Genomic DNA, 17,415 nt, shown 5'->3' on the forward strand with positions numbered 1-17,415 from the left:
ATATATTAAAGGAGAAATCATATTGTTTAATTAATATTAGTCAATAATTAATTAAGAATTAATTTTGTGGCTAAAAGACATTAATTAAATAAAGGGGGCTAGAACTGTCAATTGTGTGATAGTTGAATATTGGGCTAATGGACTCCATAGAGGATGGAGTGGACGAATTCTATGGGGAAACCCATTAAAAAATCGTCCAAGGCCTCTAAGGAGGGAGTCCATGGGCTGCTTAGGGCCTAAGCAGTCATATTAGGGTTTCCTTGTTAGATAACCCTAATAACCTCACTATTTAAGGACCCCTAGGGCACCAAAAACGTGGCCAACTGATTCCTTAGGGTTTCTACACGTTTTTTTGGGTGCCTCCTCTCTTCTCATTCTTCATCCTTTTGCTCTTGGTGTTTGTGAGCCATTAGAGGAGTGACACTTGTGACTCTAAGCTTTCTAAAGCCAATTACAAGGATGATTTGAGATTGTTATTGCTACATAACAATCAAGGTAAGATCTAAACCCTAATTCATATGTTAATATCAATTATCACATGCTAGATCTAGGGTTTAAATCTTGGATGAATGCATGTACAATAGAGAAACCTAGATCCAAGAATTAGGGTTTGCATGAGCACATAGGATGTTCTTATGGCTAAAACCCATCAGTACGCCCTACGTACGAGGTCAACCACCCCGATGGTGGTCAATTACGAGGTTGCGTGTACGCCCAATGTACCTCCAGAGTACGCCTCATATACACACACCTTGAGTTTACTCGGTCGAGTTGACTCGGCTGGGTTGACTAAGTTGACCTAGTTGGTTTGACCAGTTGAGTTTGACCAAGTTTGACCTTGAGGGTATTTTGGGATTTTTATGGAAATTGGTCATTGGTGGTAATAGGTGTCAGTTAGATAGCTGAGATTCAGGGTCGGGACCTCATCAACTTCGATTCAGTTTGAGGTGAGTTTTCCTCACTGTACTTACGGGTCGAAGGCACCAAGACCGGCCCTTTGGATTTGATATCCTATTATGCATTCTATTGTATTGTAATGATCTGTTATATTGGTATCTTGGTATATAGGAGGATGTTATGCTTAGTGATCTGTAGATCTGTCTGAATGTATGTAGACTGTTATGTGATTATCTGATATATGTGAACATGTTTGGTTGGTGGTTGAGGCCTTACTGCTTTGTACGTGAGCCAACAGACCGGGGCATTCCAACCCGATGGTTGAGTGGGCCTGAAGGTATTCTATCCCGAGGATGACAAGACCCATTATGTATTGGCATTCCAACTCGATGGTTGATGAGCCTGGGGTATTCCAACCTGATGCTTGACTGGACCCATAATATATTGGCATTCCAACCTGATGGTTGAGGGGCCTGGGGTATTCCAACCCAATGGTTGATTGGACCCAATATGCTGTTATCGTTTATGTTATTTGTTTATGTGTTTTTCTGTGTGTTGGTACTATGAGGGATCTTACTAAACGTTGGCTTACAGTTTTGGGTTATGTTTTAGTTACTTCAGATGACTATACACATCCTCATGTTTTGACTTATGATTTTGGGAGACTTTGATGTTGAAAATGTTTTGAAAACTATGTTTCTAAATGATTTTGGTTGGTTTTAAAAAGTTTAAATTTCTTATGGTTTTTATGGGTGTTACATGGCGACGACAGTGGGAGGTGACAGGTAGACAATGTTGGTTGTGCATGTGCTTTTTTGGTAAAGTAGAAGTAAAGGAAGCAAGTTTCATTTAATAAATTAACAACTAATAAATATAATAAATTTAAGATTAATATAGAGAAAATGACCATATTAGTCTCCCACATAAAAGTTTTTTCCAAAAAAATAGCCAAAAATCAGAAAAAAAAAATGTTCATAATAGCTACAATTTTAGCGACCATCTGCAAAAATCTTGGTGGTCTGTGAGTTTTTTCTTTTTAGATTTTCGTAGGTCGCCATTTCTAAAAATCAGGTAGCATGTGTTTTTTTTAAATATTTTTTGCAGGTCAACACCTACGAAATCTAGGTGGCCTACAAATTTTTTTGTTGAGATTTTTCCAGGTCGTCTTCTGATTGGGAGAACCCAAATGCTTTGATAATTGTTATGAAGTTCATATGTAAAAGTTATGAATGTTTTTTTTCATGATTTTCACCGAATAGCCTACTTTGGATCTTAAAAAAATATGATTTCACGGCATCCAAATTGGGAGTGTAATATATCCATAGATAGCCTTTGCTACAAACAACACAATGGAAAAACTTTCAGCTCAAACGAGGTTCATATGAAAAATTTATGAAGGATCGAAGTTGAGTTTTTTCCACGTCTTTCATCGAGTATTCTATTTTGGAGCTAAAAAAGTATGATTTCCCTTGTGTAACATTTCAATGAAAAGCTTTTGTTATAAAGAACACAATAAAAAAATTCAACTCAAAAGGAATTCGTATGAAAGAATTATGAAGGTTTGAAGTTTGCAAACAAAATAAAAACAATTTTTACAGGCGGTGTGCTTGTAAGAATCATGGCTATTTTTAGCATTTTTGAAAATTTTGGATATTTTTTTGGAAAAACTTTAGAGAGATTAGCTATTATGGTTATTTTCTTTAATATAAAATATAATTAAGAAAAAACAACATTAAATCTATGTTAGTGCCACTTGGGGGAGTATAGTGACATGCTAATGCATTTTCAATGGTTAACCTATTAAAAATTTATTGTTTTGTGATGTCATTTTCAACTAAATTTTATTGTATAAAAAACTTGTATCAAATAACATTGCTAATGGTTAATTTTTTCAAAAGTTTTTTTTTTTTTTCTAAAATTGATGAATTTATCATTTATCTATCTTAACACCATCTTTGTATTAACACCATCCGTTACATTTAGGTTTTATCTCATCATATGAATTTGATGATACCTAAGTTGTTCATTAAATGTATTAAAATTAAAATTAAATGTATTAAAATTAAAATATAATAAATATATTACAAAATAAAATGTAATCCTTCCGTCAAATATTTATTGTCCATTTTTAACTTTTAAAGCCTTTATTTTTCAACTTTGACCTTAAAATATTTATATTTTTTATATTTAATATTTGATGCAATATATATGAATGAATTGTGTTTTAAAATATACAACAGAAATAAAAATATCTAAAGTCAAAGTTGAAGAAAAAAGACTTTAAAAGTCAAAAAAATAGAAAATAAATATGAGACGATGGTAGTAAATATTTTCTAATCTTTGTATTAACCCCATCCACTCCCACTTTCCGTTTTGGTTGATCCTCAAGAAATACCCATGCATGCTTATATCTAAATGGATTATTGTATATGTAATAAAACAATTTCCTTTCAATATCCTTTACTCGCTCGTCAGACCAACCACTACAATATTGCTTTTGTACGTTAATGATTATCTGATTGAATTTATTAATAGAGGGAATTATCTGGTACCGATGCCCCTTCACTTGTATTTGTGTTCTTGCCCACTCGGATATATACCATTAGTAAGGTAATAACATTTTGTGTAATATGTTACATTGATAGTAATTGGACTTTAATAGAATATCCCTATGAGAAATCATTGAACAATGTGCTTTGGTTTTATATGTTGATGTCATTGTTTTAACCAACAACACCAAAAAATGCATGTCAAAGCCAAAGGTCTTGAGTAGCAAAAACTTCTAACATAATTGTTGGTACATCATAATCACCTCGAGTCAATTACCCTTGCCATATGACATGACAATTTTTCCATACACAATGCATACAATCAACAATTCCTTAACTTACATAAAAACTTATCGTGTTCTTCATGTAAATGAAGTATACACCTAATGTCCGCAATGTTTTGTCTTCTCAAATACATAGTGCCAAATATTTCAATCACACCATGACAAAATTTCTTTAGATATTTAATAGTAGTAATTTCACCTATTCTTATACATTAATCATTCTAGTAAGCTAGTGTTCCACAGGCTAACTATCAAATAATAGTATTTATGTAACATCGAAAGACCTTTACTGCCGATTGCATCTTCCGTAATATGAAATAGTATGCATGATTGGATAATGAGTCGAAAATTCTGATGAATACTTTTTTTATTCATCCAAAACCTCCGCCTAAAGATGTTCGGTGGAAAACCGATTGATTTGAAAAGTAATCGATAACAAGAAGACAACGGCCCTCATCACAGCGTTGACAATTGTTTTTTGAGGTTGCTAGATAGAACTTCTTGCTTCATTTTGAGATTCTTTCTCTGCGAGCATTTACAATAACTTTTTCATGAGTATCGTCTGTCAATTCATCGATGGTGAAGTCCCTCACTTGTACAATAAGCTGCAAAATTTCATTGTCGGATTGAAACTTTGTCTACTTTTTATGTGGAGAGAATGTAGACACTTAAGGCCAGAAAATAAAACTAAAAATATCTTTTTAGTTTTACTTTTTATATTGGGAGAATGTAATTTTTTTATACAAGTGAGTTATGAGTGATGTCTCTTTTGTAGACACTTAATGCCAAAAAATAAAACTAAAAATAACTTTGTCAGGTATTTTTTCGAAACTATAAATAATGATAAAATTTTCACTTATTTAGTTAAAAAACTAAAAAAATGATAAAAGATTATGGAACCGTAATATTTTATAGTATTTGATATCTTGATTTTAAAAGTTTTGAAAATTGATTTTAAATTATATAACATTTTTATAAAATATATTGATTTTTATTTGGTTTACTAAATCAATTAATTATCTAAATATAAAGACTAAAGGGTCGTTTGATAGTTATCAACGGGGTTAGAAGTTTAAACCGGGTTAGAAGCAAATCAGAACATCAAACATATGGACTGATGACGGAGTCCAAGGGAAGGGGGACTGATCACAAGCAAAATGACGAATAAATTTGATACGAAGGAAAACAATGGAGACCCAATTAACAAAAAATAGAGATCGCTTCCTTGATTTTGATCGAGTCCAAGGGTGTAGAAGGGAAACAAACATACTTGGGACCGGAGGTCGGGTCCTATCTTCGGACCGGTTAGAAAGCAAATCAGACGACCATTTAAAATAAATCTAATATCTAACTATAATTATGATATTAAGAAATTTTTGTTTAATATAAGGATCAAACGTGACAAAACCCAATTTTTTAAAAGAAATTAAGAAGTTTCTCCTTATCGTAAAAGAAATTTCAAAAGTTTTTAATAATAATAAAAAGTTATAGAAAATAGACGTTGGAGATGCTTTACATTAAGTGACTTGATGTGCAAAAAGTAAATATATAAATAAATAATCACCAAGTTAATACAAAACATAAAATTGAATGTGTTTAATTTTCATCAACCCTAAATTGTATTAACTTTTTAAAATTGTTTTGTATATTCAATCCGTTGGCATAAACATCGGCTTAACCTCTCCAAAGGGAATCAATCAAGAGTTGTAGTCTGTTTTTTTGTTCAAAATTTCTATCTTTTTTTGTTTAAATTTCTATCCATTTTCTATGTAAGAGTAATTTATTTCATAATAGCTTACAATAACCCTCCAAAGTAAGTTAAAAAACCAAGACCCAAAAACCAAACAATATCATATTATTCTATTCTATTATGTACAATATTGTGTAGATTTGCAGTTGCATAATTGAGGCTAATTGTCCATGTGGTTAATGAAAGTACAAATTCTCTTGCGCAAAGTACTAGCATTATCAGCAGAAGGGTAAAATAGGAAAAACACATGGTCTACCTCTTTGTCCTCAATAACCTCAATATCTCCATTCCACCCATTTTTACCCAAATTATCCTTATAATACCACCCCCTATTCTTCCCAATATCTTTCTCGGCAACACAAACCAGTACCCTGGAGCACCCAAGATCCGACAAATTCGGATCCTTAGCAGGGTTAATCAGCGGGTCATCTAACCCACTTGTTCCCGGGTGGGCAAAGATCCACATATCGTCCAATAATGTCTTCCGCGGGTCTTCTCCTTCAGACCCGATTCGATCTTTTCCCCAAAAATACGGGTGGAGCAGGATGATGCCACATAGGTTTATACTTAAACATGGATTCTCTAACCCGACCCGAATAGCCATCTGGTGGGCTATGTTGGCACCGGCGCTGTCGCCAGCAAAGAATACGTTTTCACGATCGGCGTAGTCGTTGAGCCATGGCTCGGGGCAGTTTCCGGCGACCCACTTGATTGCTTCCCAGGAATCGTTGAAGCAGGTGGGGACGGGGTACTCCGGCGCTGTTCGATAGTCAACGGAGACTATGACTACGTTGGATTCAGCTGCGATGAGGTTCAGGAAGTCATGATAGAGTGGAGAGGCGGCGGTGTCGATGATGAATCCACCGCCGTGGATGTAGATTAAAAGGGGGAGTTTTTTGGTGGGGGTTTTGGGAAGGTAAAGCCTAGCGGAGAGGTTGGTTTCAGGTGAGATGATGACGTCTTTGGATTGGACGCCGGAGGAAGGGTCAATACCGGCGGGAACGACGTCTGTGCCGGCGAGTTTCTGGAATCGGCCATCTTTGTATACTCGAATGACTCCGGGAATTTCTTTAACGATCTGATTTGATGATGAATCCATCTGAAGAAAATTTGGAGAAAATAACACTAATCTTTCATATGCCCACTTGCTCATTTATTAATAATAATGTAAGAAAATAGAAATAAAGAAGGAGTATCTACTAAGATAATCATTATTAATGAAAACGTTAAATTATGGTTATCGTTTTTGTCTTACTAATTATTGTTTTTATATGTTTGAAACTAAAAACATTATTTGAAGTGAAATATACTTTTCATCTGATTAAAGATTAAAAGGCCTATTAAGATAATTATATGACATTTCACATAATTAAAAGGCCACTGTATTTCAGTAACTTTTTGGTCATATGGGTTTTAGTTCGCTATAATTATATTAAAGTCTCGTTTGATAAAAATTGTTTGGCAAATTTAAAAAAAAAATAGTTTAATGTAGTTTACAAACTAACTTATAAACTAATTTTTGGTAAAGCTATTTTGAAGTTTTTTCAAAAATATTCCAACTATACTTTTAATTATATCTAATGTTAGTCTTAATTTTATGTGTAAATGTCATTTTACATTTGTAATTTAGCTTATAAGCTACTTTTTATCAAACAATATAAATAAATAAATTAGTTTGTCAACTACCAACTAACTTATACGCTACAAGTTAGTTTTCATCTAAAAACCAGTTTTTCAACTAAAAGCTAAAACTAATTTACCAAAAATGATATAATAATTTCGGGTCTCTTGAGATTTTTCTCTCCGGCTTCAAGCCAACATAATGGAGTCCTATGCTTCCTTCCATATAATGCTTCAAATGGTTGCATTCGGATTCTTGGGTGATAATTGTAAGCAAGTTAGATGATCATCCGATCTTCTTCCATAGTCAATCATACAAGTTGTTAAGATATCTTCTAATGGTTGTATAGTTCTTTCCTTTGTATTCTCATATCTTACATGTAGTACTGTACTACCCTTAGTATAATAGCTATCTATTTTGCTAAAATTGTCACTTTGCATTTTCTAATGTGTTTCCATAACTCAACAATCTAGTCATTATACTTTGTCAAGCTTCTACACCATCACTTTGGTCTTAAAGTCGTAATAAGTTTCATGATTCCCTAAGGTCATCCGTTATACCCACCACATACCACATATGTGGTGGGTGCCACATCATCATCACATTCCCCTACCACTAACATGGGATACCTACCATTAACACGCCACTCCACACTCTATTAGGGTGTTCTGCATTGATAAAACCCTCTGGCTGACTCATATAAACATCCTCAGCCAACTTCCCATTAAGGAAAGCGTTTTTGACATCCATCTGCCATATTTCATAATCATGAAACGCAGCTATGGCTAGCATAACCCTTATAGATTTAATATTCGCAACTGGTGAGAAGGTCTCATCATAGTCGACTCTGGAAGTTTGAGTAAAGCCCTTCACAACCAATCGCGCCTTATACGTGTGTACTTTCCCATCCATGTCGGTCTTCTTCTTGAAGATCCATTTGCACCCGACCGTCTTACAACCTGGCACATTGTCAACCAAGTTCCAGACTTGATTGTCATACATGGACTGAATCTCGTTGTCCATAGCCTCTTTCCATTTTCCAGACTCGGGGCCTACCATGGCTTCCTTGTAGTTGTTAGGTTCATCCAAATTTATCAGTACACTATCACTGATAAACGTATCACCCTTAGCAGCTATATGGAATCCATATAATATGGGTGGAACACTAACTCTATTGGAACGTCTAAGAGGTAAGGACACGTCAATTGGTTCAACATGAGTTTCCTCCTCGGATTGAGCGCCAGTGTTAGAGGTTCCTTTATCGCTTGATTCTTGAAGCTCTTCAAGATCAATTTGCCTCCTACTGTCCTCTTGGCATATGAGTTCCCGCTCTCGGAAAACCCCTCTCTTTGCAACGAAGAGAATATTGTCACTTGGTCTATAGAAGAGATATCCAAAGGACTTCTGCGGATAGCCGGTGAAAATACACCGCTCACTACAAGGTTCGAGTTTGTCGTGAGTCTCTCGTCTTACGAAAGCCTCGCAACCCCAACTCTTGATATGTGCCAACGAGGGAGCTTTCCCTGTCCACATATCGTGAGGTGTTTTGCCAACCTTCTTAGTCGGTACTAGATTAAGGATATGGGTGGTAGCCTCTAAGGCATACCCCCGAAATAAGATCGGTAACGAAGCCCGAATTATCATGGAACGAACCATGTCTAAGAAGGTTCGATTGCACCGCTCAGCTACACCATTCAACTTTGGTATCCTAGGTGGCGTCAATTGCGAAACAAATTTGCATTCCTTGAGGTAGTCATGGAATTCAATACTAAGGTACTCACCTCCTCGATCGGATCGGAGCATCTTAATTTTCCTGCCCAACTGATTCTCCACTTCTTGCTTAAACTCTTTGAACTTTTCAAAGGTTTCTGACTTGTGCTTGATCAAGTGATATACCCATATATGTTATAATCATCGGTAAAAATCACATAGAATCGGTTTGTATCCCTTATGGTAGATCTAAAGGGCCCGCATACATCGGTATGTATGAGATCCAATAAACCCTCACCCCTTACACAAGTACCAGTGAAGGGTGACTTGGTCATCTTTCCAAGTAAACAAGACTCGCATGTGTCATCGACCCTAAGGTCGAATGACTCCAATACTCCATCATTTTGGAGTTGGGCTATGTGCTTCTTGTTGACATGTCCAAGACAACAATGCCACAAGCATGCTTTATCTAAACCATTGGAAGAATCGATATGCAACACATCATTTCCTAAGTTTTTTGCAACCATCACAGTTTCATATATTCCGTTACAAAACAATACTTCAAAATAGAAAGTACCATTAAAGAAATCATTAATAGAACCATTTTCATTATTAAATGAAAATCTAAAACCTTGTTTATACAAACCATGAAAAGAAATAATGTTTCGTGTCATTTCTGACGAATAGCAACAATTATTCAAATCTAGACCTAACCCACTACTAAACACTAAAGAGTAAACTCAAATCTTGGTGACAGGCGACACTTTCCTATTCCCCATGATCAAGTTTATCTTCCCATGCTCTACATCCCTACTTCTTCTTAGACTCTGCAAATCAGAACAAATGTGAAAACCACATCCTGTATCGATGACCCAATACATAGCATGTGATGAGTTATAGATTAAATAGTATAAATATCTGCGAAAAGTTGGGTTTTATCTTCCCATCCTTGATTTCCTGCAGGTACTTCGGGCAGCTTCGTTTCCAATGCCCTTTCTCGTGGCAGTAGTAGCACTCTGCTTCCTTCGTGTTAGAAGAAGGAGCAGCAGGACCAGCTTTGGTTCCACTAGAATAGGTACCATCGTGAGACTTTCCCTTGTGGCTCTTAAAAGGAGTCTTCCTCTTTTTTCCCTTTACTTGCCCAATTGCCAAGACATGAGCAACAGTAGTAGGAGTAGATGCAATAGATTTGCCTTTCAGACTACTCTCAGCAATCCTTAGCAAGCCTTGAAGCTTTCTTAGAGTGACCTCTTCTTTGTTCATGTGGTAGGTCATACGAAACTGATTGTAGCAAAAGGTAAGGAGTGTAGAATAATATCTATGGCCAACTACTCATCGAAGTTAACATTTAACTTCAGCAAGCAGTCCACGTATCTCTGCATTTTATGCAAGTGGGCCGTGATGGACTCTTCATCCTTCATTTTGGTTGTGATCATTGCAGCGATGATCTCATACCGTTCCTGCCAGGCACTTTGATGGTACCTTTCCATCAAATCTTGGTGCATCTCGTAGGGGTAGTAGTCCTCCTAGGACTTTTGGAGTTCCGCAGTCATCATTGCGAGCATGATGCAACAAACCTTCGTAGCATCTCGCTCATGAGCTTCGTAAGCAACGATTTCTTCAGGAGTGGCAGTGTTCACATTGACCTCTTTCAGCTCCTTGTCGAGAACATACTCTTTGTCCTCGTAACGGGTGACCATGCGAATGTTACGGATCCAATCATTAAAGTTGGACCCATCGAATATCACCCTCCCACACATGTTTATGCGTGAGAATGAGCCGGAAGGGATCGAGCCAGAAGCATTGTTGTTGTTCGAAGTAGAGATCTAAAATAGAAAAGGAACAAAGTATAGAGTAGATAAGAATCCCCAATTTAAACACCCAAATGAGAAATTAGGGCTTGGACCCAACACAATTATTTATAATTCAGAAGAGGGATGCCGTAATCTAATTGCAAATAATTTGAAGGTAGGTAAATGACGATTTACCAATTTCCACCATGAAAAAACGAAAAAGATTATTAGGTTTTAAATGTATTGAAATTCCTAAATCTTTTGAGATTCATTGAACTTTTTAATGGCATGTTTAAATCTTGATATGACCTTCAAGTTTGTGACTGGGATACCGAGGATCACAAACAAGGTGTGAATAACCATGCAAATGTACTTGGTACTCTTAATGTCATTTACCACCTAATCAATGTGTCGGTTAACCACACACACTCCATTGATCTATGATAAACATCGAGCCACCCTTTGCCACCATTGCCCTATCCTACATTTAGTTACTTTATTAATAATTATACTTTTAATGAGGAATTAGTTTGCCCTATCCTACCTGTTCGGCTAACGACCCTCCACCAATCAAGGAAGCGGTTGGTGAGAGTGGACACCCATTAAACAACCAGTTTATAGGCAACAACCTTATCCCTCCCCCCCTCTCTTATAGATCGGTTTCGTGAATGAGACCTACTAACGGTAAGACTAGCTTAATCTTATACATATATGTAATTATTAATCTTATAATATTATAATAGTATAAGAGTTGAATTTTAAACTTGTAAAATTATAGGGTTTGGAATTTAAATACTTCAAAATTAAAACTTTTAATTACAAATTTAAATCCCAAAACTTGAGGGCAAGTTTTGAAACTTTTTAAAACATCTTTTAGATCAAATTTGAAAAATAATTAATTAATCGTATTATTAATATTTATCACATAATTTGACCTAATCTATTTTCTTGATAAGATAATTCAAATCAAAATACAAATAATTAATCTTTATCATATAAAACAAGTAATTATCTTATTTATGACAATTATCTTTGAATTGTATTAGGATAATCCATACCATATTGAAAAATTTTGGATTTTATCAGCCAAAAACATTTTTGGTAATTATCCTTATTCAATTTTAGTCAAAATCACGAAAATTGCACTCTGACCCGCCACCACGTCGTGGCAATATATGCCACGTCGTGGTCACCAGGCAGAAGCAAAAAACAAAGAACTTTTTTCCTTGAACGATTAGGCTATGCATCAAATACAAAAGAAAACCAGCCTAGGCTCTGATACCACTGTTGGGTTATGAGCAAAACATCAATCCACTGGTGCACAGGCAAACCCTAAAGCATTGGATATATGTTTTTCTATTTGTACATGCAATAATCCTCCAAAGCTCTCAAAACCTAATCTAGCATACAATAAAATCGAAATCAACTGTGTGACATCCCCAATTTCACAGCCAGAAAAGACCGATTTGTTTATGCTTTGTTTTTAAAATTAGAGAAATCTTTTAAAGAAAACAGTTTCGGAATTTGTTCCCAAAACAAAATATGATAAGAATTTTTCAAAGCATTTCTTTAAAGAAATGTAATTTCTGTATATAACAAAATCTCAGGATGCCATGTTCAATACAGACCAAAAGCATAAACAGAACAAAATAGACCTTACAACAGTTATTCATAACTAGTGGCCTATAATCCAAAATCTCTCGTTATGTCAGCCAACTTATGCTCTGGTGCCATAACTTGTAATACAAAGAAAACTGAGAGGGTCAGGCTTGGGAGCCTGGTGAGCATATAGGGTTTTCAACCCACAATAATATAATTATTATATTCACTTATCAAACAATCAATCCAATTACCCACCCCCATTATCTTCCTTTATTTCTTAAAGATTTATCCTAAGAACCGATTACCCTTCTCCCATTCATTCCTAAGGATTGCCCTAAGGAACTGGCACAAACTCTAGTGTTGCCAAGGTTCTTAGATTACCTCTGGTGAACACGTAGTTCATAATAATTAATGAACACCTAGTTCAAGAACACCTAATAAACGCTTAGTTCCAATATTACCCAATGAACACCTAGTTCACAAACAGTTAATGAACACTTAGTTCAAATATCCTTGATGAACACTAAGTTCAAATATCTAATGAACACTTAGTTCAAATATCCCTGGTGAAACCAATCACCTAAGGAACACAGAGTACGAAAACTTTTAGTTCAAACAATGTGATAATAAAGTATATCTCGATCCTACAAAACCACTAATATTATAAACATTTAAATCATATTTCTAAAACAATATATCCCATCCCGTCGATCCCCACATACCGACCCTATACAATGATCTTACGAGATCTAGCCTAAGGAATCGATATGAACCACAAACTGACGAAGCTGCTTCGGAAATTCCCTGGCAGCAAACGAGGATCAATAAAGACATCAAATGAGGGGAATGGAATAAGTTTCACCACGAACCTTTGTTCGTAAAAGAAAGAACCACAATACATTTTAAGTCAGGGGTAGTTATCTATATAACAATGCCTAGGTGTGGTCCGACTATCATGATGTATTATACCCCCATACTCTACCTATCCCAGCATCGAACTTTGCCTAGCAGTGGCCTAAATATCATGAGGTATTTCAACCCCAGAGGCACCCTATCCAACAATATAACACCAGACATACCTAGCAGTGGTCTATTACCGACACACTTTATTAGACAGTCTGCGAAGTTCCCTTAGTTACTTCGTGAAAGAAAACACTGACATATGAAGCTCGATCGATCACTTCATAAAAGAAACGTTGACTCCAAAGCTCTCTCAAAATAAAAGTATGGGGAAATACTACTAGATTACTCCCGTACGCTCTCGTAACCGACACACAAAATTGTCAAAAAGACTTGGTACATGATAGTACTTCTAGCACATTATAGTACTCTGGTATGCGAAAGCCTCGTACCTGAGAACATAATAGTACCTTGGCACAAACAGCACCCAAGACACAGAGCTTTGAAAAGGACTTCGTAAATAAAATGCACTTCTGTACGTAGGACGTACTCCACCGATCATCAATCTCACAACACACGTACTCTTAATAAGAGGCTACCCAATGTCCAAACTTAATGGAACTAAACAACCCAATTTAAGTCTTAACCCATCAATAGGCAAACCTACAATGCTTATAATCAACTAGGCGAATGTATGCGCGTTGCGCAGTGGGATAATTATGTAGTTTAATATGGTTATATATGGTTTAATGTATTGTGAATAAGCCATACATAAAACTTGTATGCGATTAAGTAGCATGTATATTTTTTGATTTACAGATTTTTTATCATAATAAATAATGAAATTTTTTTACTATTAGTTTAAAATTTTAAATGTAATTTTTATGTACACATTAGTATCTAATGTAATTAGTTGATGATTGATTAGATATGAATTCTCATTTGTGTTCGTCTATTTATGTTGAACCTCATAACAATACGTATTTAACGACTTTTATTAGTTTTACTATTGAATAGAAAATGGTGCCGTATTTTAAGTAAATATAAAAAATCTCGTTCTCAATCTATTTTAAGATAGTGACATATTTTAAGTTAATATAAAAAATCATATTCTAGAACTAATAAAAAGAAAAAAACGGAGCCAAAATTTTTAACTATAATAAAGTTGATTCCAATTAAAAAGTGCTCAATCGAAGATAATATCATTCAATAAACATCATAAGATATTTCATAAGATATTACGTTATATTCAAATTACAGACATCATTTTTGAAAGAGTTATTCAAAATATATGAGACTATAGTGGCTAATACAAGAATGTAATAACCAAATGACCCTAACATATTTTAAATGAAATATAATTATAATATATTATCTATGCAACTAAATTTCTGCACAACATATGTGATTCGTCTACTATATGGTATTCTTCTAATATATTATATTATAGTATAAACATTATATTTGGAAAACCACTTTGAGTTATATTGTAGTTTTTAACATTAAATTTGTGATGGGTTGTATTTGAAACACATTTGTGTGTTTATATCTATATTATATATTTAAAACAAATCTTATATAAACATTCAACCTAAATATTCATCTTCAAGTTTTCTTTCTTCGCCACGTAAAAAAACTTTTGTTATAAAGCCAAAAATGGAATAAAAGACACTTAATTGTATAATCATGATATATTATATTTTGATTGAGGCTTGTACAAAACATGCATGAGCATATATATATATAATCAATTTATCTCTTGTTTTGGGTAATTTGAATAAGATAGCTTCAAATCCAACGTATCAAACGGATTACCCATTTACTAAAGTCTAAAACCCAAAAAACTCAAACATGTTCTAATACCATACAAATGCATGAGGTTTTAGCAAATTATTATCTCATATGAATTACCAATGATTATGTGTGATTAATTATTAAGAAAGTGAAAAGGTTTGGGGGTTTCAAATGCATGAGGTTTTAGCAATTATTGTGGGGGTTTCAAGTGCATGACAATCAAGGGAAAATGCAAACTTTATAATTATGTAAGATTTCCGATACTATCTCCGTTTAGGAAACGCTAACTAGTGTATACTTAACACAAAGTTTTAAGTAATAATATCATATATACACATCTTAACACATACTGGACCATTACTGGTTCGCATTTTGTATATCATCAATTATATATATATATATATATATATATATATATATATATATATAACACGTTTTGAGCAATAGCAAATATTTCACACACACACACACACACACACATATATATATATATATATATATATATATATTTCATACTTTAATCAATACTCGTATTAAAATCACGTTCCTAAAAGGGACTATACACATGATACCTTATCGAATGAACACATAGTTCAAAAATACATAATCCGTACTCCCGGATCTAAAACTTACCTCATTACCTAATCCATATTCCCGGATCTAAAACTAACCTCCTGATACGACTCATACTCCCAGATCTAAAACAAGTTTCTCTTTACCCTTTTATCTCATGATCCAACTCATATTTTATCACATACCAACAATCTTATCTACCCATGTTCTACCCAACATATTTGTAGATACAAAATACATATACGATTTAACTCATTAAAACCAATATAGTTCATCCATTCCACAATCATCTCAAATAAACTACAATATATACACACATAGCATGTATTTCATAGAAAATACTTAATATTTATGTGTTAGAAGAAAGTAAATACACACTCACTTGATCAGAATATGACCGGGCAGCACTACGGCTTGTAGAAGTAGTATTCTTCGGTGAAACTGTGATCTCTTCACACACCGAGCTTCTCGCGGGCAGAGCTTCGGCTCGAAAACTCTTTTCTTCTCGGGATCTTCGGGCTTTTGGACTTGCTTCGTGTCTCGGGATGATACTGGGGCTTTGGGGGGTTAAAATAGGGCTTAGAGAGGGTATCAGGAGTGGGAGAGAAGAGATTGAGCAACCAAACTCGGTTGCCCCTTGAATTCTATTTATAGGGCTGATTTTTTGGATTCACGTCGTGAATCTCAAATATTCACGTCGTGAGTCCAGTCGTCATTGCATGTGTCATTACAAGTTGCGTCTGTCAGGATCCAGAAGTCATAAATACCGAGTTCATGTCGTGAACACTGTATTCACGTTGTGAACTCTGACAGTTTTGGGGTTTCGCGCCCCGAAATTCAGAAATTCATAGCTTTCGCAAACGAACTCTGTTTTCGACGTTCTTTATATCCACACGTAGGTAAAAACAAGATCTACAACTTTCATTTAGACTTTGTCGGCTAATTTTGATTTTATTTTTAGTATATTAATAATATATTATTTTTAGTAGGCCGGGACAGGAAAACTTCGTTAGAAATTCATAACTCCTTCATCTGAAGTCTGTTTTTGACTGTCTTTTCACCTTTGAACTACTAATAACAAGATCTTCGATTCTCGATTAGATTGTTTCGACCAAAAATCACTCGATCTCAAATTCGGGTTTCGGGCTGCGTACTGCTAAGCTGAAACTTAGAAAAATCATAACTTCCTCATACGAAGTCAGATTTGGGCGTTCTTTTTATGCACGCTCTTGGTTTAACGAACTCTACAACATTCTTTTAGAACACTAAGGCTAAAAAGCACTTTATCGTAAATTCATTATTTACATCGCGCTGTGTCGTGCTGGTTCTGTCGCAAAACTTCGACATGTCATAACTTCTTCGTTATAACTCGGATTTCAACGTTCTTTATATGTACAGAATCCTTGTAAAATATACTACAACTTTGTTAAGATTATTCATTCTAAATAATCTTCTATCAAAAAGTCATTTTTGACGCTTAACGTCTCTAAATTGACTAGACCGGATCTACGGGCGTTACAAACTGTAACAACGAGAATTTTCAAAACAAATTTTTCATTTTTAATTTCATAAAACACATGTCATCTTAAATTAAAACCATTTAATAATTAACAAAGTTTCCAACATTATAAAAATCCAGGATCCCCATTCGTGACTCTTTTCTCTTGTGTGTGTACAATTGAGCTGTCGCCTTCCCGCGATCCAGATAAGAACTTGAAACACATAACACATAACACGGTAACCACGAAGCTTAGCGAGTCCCTCAAAATACCACATATAACACATATTAGCCACTCGAGGCTATAAATTTGTATGACCCTCTGGTCAATGTGTCTCAGTGGGACCCTCCAGTCCCATAACTCTGTGGACCCTCTGGCCCTAACACTGTGGACCTTCCGGTCCTAACTCTGTAAACTCTGAATCATACATAGCACAAATCACA

At 34.9% G+C, this 17,415-nt stretch overlaps 1 pseudogene; it reads right to left on the minus strand.

Moving 5' to 3' along the window:
- Nucleotides 1-5,491: 5,491 nt before the first annotated feature.
- On the minus strand, nt 5,492-6,640 carry LOC145063672 (putative carboxylesterase 2 pseudogene; annotated as a pseudogene).
- Nucleotides 6,641-17,415: the final 10,775 nt, after the last annotated feature.

The sequence above is a fragment of the Lactuca serriola genome, chromosome 7, assembly GCF_051521515.1.
Source record: "Lactuca serriola cultivar US96UC23 chromosome 7, Lser_US96UC23_V15, whole genome shotgun sequence".
NCBI lineage: Eukaryota > Viridiplantae > Streptophyta > Magnoliopsida > Asterales > Asteraceae > Lactuca > Lactuca serriola.